Raw genomic sequence first — 3,757 nt, 5'->3', positions numbered from 1 at the left:
TGGGGCTGTGAGCCTCTCTGTCCCTCTGCAGCCACTCCCTGGGGCTCCCTGGGCCCCTCCCGATGTGGGCCGGCACCAGCCTCGGCCCCCCACCGCCTGCCCGCCCTCGCAGCCTCTCTCAAGTGATGCCAGGGCAGGAGCCCCCAGAACACAGGCACCAGGGCAGCTCTGAGGGCAGGAGGCTGTGGATGGCTGCTAGCGGAGTCCTCTCCCGAAGGTCTGTCGGATGTGATTAATGCCGCCGCTGTAGCTCAGCGGGGGACCGCCGGGGCTGGGCCTGTCCCTGGCCAGTACGAGGAGGCCCCGGCTCTGCTGGGTGGGCAGAGGAAGGCCAAACGTTGGGACCCCGCTGTGCTGGAGACCCCCCGGCCCCCCGTGGTGCTCAGACGGCTCCATGTCAGCATGGGGGCCCACTGCGGGGGAAGGGGCTCGTCCAGGGGACAGGTGCGGGCACTGGACACCCTCTGCCTCAGAGAGTGTCCTGTCCACCAGTGCCCACTGCCACAGGAGGCCGGAACAGCTGAGGACAGCTGTGACCATCACGAACGCTTCTGCTCCATCACTCTCTGTTGGGTGGTAGACAGAAAGTTCCCGCTGGCCTTCCCAGGGCTGATCCTGGGAGGAGCTCAGGCCGCCGGCCGGAGGGGCAGGGGGCAGGCTGCTGCCATCCCCACCCAGAACAGGAGCAGCAGGGGCCTCTGTGGGCAGGTGGAAGGTGCAGGCCCAGCCCAGCTGGTCCGTCGGCCTGCTGGATGGGGCGTGGCTGGCCACCAGTCTGTCCCCACCCTCTAGGACACCCTCTGTGCCCGACTCCCTGAGGTCTAGCGCACAGGCCCAGAGAGGGCAGGTGGGCAGAAGCAGCCCAAGGGGGCGGAGCAGAGCCTGGCCTGCTCACGCCCCGTCCCCCTCTGGCCCTCCTCACAGCCCAGCTGGACGATACAGGGGGGCCAGGCCCCCGCCCACCGAACGCTCATCTCCCCCGCTGCCTGCCCCGTGGGGTGGGGTGGGGCCTACAGGAGGAAAAGGGCACATCCTGGTGACAGGGTGTCTCCCTCCCCGGCTGCTTCCCTGCCCCCCGGGCCCTCAGCTCTCCCCCAGGCTTGTCTGGGGCCAGGCCCAGGCCTTGCTGACCCGGCCAAAGGACCCTCTGGCTCCACTGTCGTGGTGCGGACCCCTCGGGCCAGCCAAGGCTCCTGTGTCCCCCGGCCCGGAGCACAGCCACGTTGAGGTCTTGCCTGGGAGGGTGGACTTGAAGGAGGCAGCTCACACTGCCTGATAAAATAAAAATAGTTGGGGAGGAGACACCCAGACGTACGGGGTCATGCCGCTTCTCAGACTAAACGTTTAAATAATCTCCAGCATACGTGAGTGGGCCTGTCTCTCCCTCCTGGAGGCCCCGGCCTCCTTCCCCTTCTCCACCTGAGCACTGTCTGAGCGCCTACTGCATGCTGAGCTGGGCCCCCCGTGCAGCGTGGGGGGAAGCTGGTGGGGGGCTGAGGACCCTGTGTGTCCTGCTGTTACTGACCATTCTGAGTAAAGTGGAAACGGGGAGGGTCCATTGGAAGGTCCTTCGAGAAGGCAAAGAAGCTTCGGAGGAGGAAAGGGCTGGAAGCAGACAAGCAGGGAGGGCAGATACTGGTTTGCCCCACGAAGGGCAAGCGAACATGGTGTGTGTCCCTTCTGGGGCGGGCCTGCGGCTCCGCGGGAGTCCATGCGTGCGCACGTGCGTGTGCGTGTGTGTGTGTGCGCTCGTGCTGGGAAGCCTGTGGGTGTAATTTGTGGGTTTTACTGGAAGATTAAATTGATTTCCCAGCCTTCCCTGGGGGAGAGGTGGAGATGCCGCTGTCACTGCTCCCTCGTTGCTGCCGCGTTAGGACAAGATCAATCTCGGCCATAAAAAAAAAATGAAGCCAGAGCTACCCGGCTTCTGACTGTAAGGGCGCTCCTTCCTTGGAGCCATGGCCACCAGTGTCCCGCGGCCGGCCGCCGTCCTCCGTGGGGCTTGGGGCAGGAAGGAGCCAGGGGCTGGGGGCCGCCTTCTGACAGCCGGGGGACCTGAGGCAGGGGGCCGGGCGAGGCCCATCTGAGGCCTCCGTGTCCTGGCGGCTGCTGGGCCAGGCGGCCTGGGCGGCGGTTCCACCGCAGTGCAGCGGCCGGGCGCCTCTCCCCTGGGGGTCGTGTGGGGTCGAGGGTGCTGTGCTCTCTCCTCGCCTCAGGAACTGGCCCTGCCCGTCCCGTCTGCTGGGCGCGTCTGCACGCCAGGCTCTGCGGCTGGAGGTGTCGGCGCTGCCTGGTGAGGCTGAGCCCTAGAAGGCTGGACGGCCAGGCCAGACGCCGGCTCCGTGTCTCCTCCTGGAGCTGGCTTGGTGGCCCGGGCCCTGTGCCCACCCCCACTCGAGCGCCCGGTCCCAGCTGGTGCAGGGGCAGAGCCGGACAGGCCCGGACGTCCCCTCCCTGGAGCACACGGTGTGCGGGCGAATACGCGTGGTCCTGTCAGCAGCCACGAGGCAGTGTGAGGAGCCTTGAAGGAGTCACCCGGGGTCACGGGACAGGACCTGGAGAGGGGAGCACAGGGGAGGGCCCCTCTGGGTGCAGGGTGGGTGTGAGGATGGAGGGGCCTGGGGACCCCCTCCGCGACGGAGCCCTCCTGCCCCTTCCTGACCTGGGTAGCTGGCCCCCAGCTGTCCTGGCCTGGGGGTGCAGGGGGTCCCAGTGCAGGGCAGGCCTCCCGGGTGGGCCTGTCATTCAGGGTGGGACAGGTACGAGGGCCTGGAGGCCAGGTGTGCTGCTTCCTCCCACCTGAGCCCCACAGGGCTGGGCCAGGGCGGCGGACTGGGCACCTGTAGCAGGTGTCCAGGCTCGAGCAGGGAGGCCCCTGACCGAGGGCGTCGACCACAGTTGGGGTCTGGGGCCTTGTGAGGAATGGCAGCCCCCCACCCCGGGGAGGGGTGTGTGGGTCCCAGGCAATGGGGGGAGCACACCCGGTTACCTGCCTTTGTGGGGGTGGGGTGAACCTGGCCCAGGTGTGAAGGGTGCCCCAGGGCCCCATCTGTGGCCCCCGTTATGGGGCCAGGTGGGGCACTAGGCCCTTCTCCCTCCAGGGGTCACCCAAGTCTGCTCTCAGGCAGCCCCCTGGGGGGCTGTTTCTCAGGCCTTGGGACCTGGGCCCCCGAGTGTGACTCTGCGGGAGTGGGGGTCCCAGCTGGTGTTGCTGGCCTGGCACCTTTGGGGGGCTGCTGGGGGTGCGAGGCAGGGGTCCCACACCTCCTGGTTTGGGGGCTGAGCCATGTGGGCTTGGGGCCCGTAGGGGGGTCACCTCCGGCTTGGCAATTACCGGGGGCGTGGCCTTTGCACCCAGTGTGCTTGGCGGCACCGTGTGGGTGACACAGCCACCCCTGGGAGGGGTGCTCCCCGCCGGCGTCCTGCAGCCCTGGGGCATCCCTGTCTCGCACAGCAGCTGTGGTTCTGCGCCCCCCTGACTCCTGGAGCATCAGAGGAGGAGTGGGGGCGGGGGGGTCCCCTGGGCAGCGGCCTCGCCAGCAGAGCCCTGCCTGAGGCAGATTAGCCGGACCTCATCTGCCTGGTCAGTGGAGGATTATGGCCTGGGGCAGCCGTGGAGACTCAGGGAGCCTGGGGTGCAGGGGCCGGGCCCCCTCCCAGAACCCCTGCCCAGGAAGATGGGGGCACCGAAGCCCCCCGGGGTGGCGGCGGGAGACCCTTGATCAACCAGTGGCTGAGAGCCCAAGGGCGTGGCCTG

The sequence above is a fragment of the Neophocaena asiaeorientalis genome, unplaced genomic scaffold (genome assembly GCF_003031525.2).
Source record: "Neophocaena asiaeorientalis asiaeorientalis breed wild unplaced genomic scaffold, Neophocaena_asiaeorientalis_V1.1 scaffold489, whole genome shotgun sequence".
Lineage (NCBI taxonomy): Eukaryota > Metazoa > Chordata > Mammalia > Artiodactyla > Phocoenidae > Neophocaena > Neophocaena asiaeorientalis.
Note: the sequence above shows the minus strand (reverse complement) of the source record.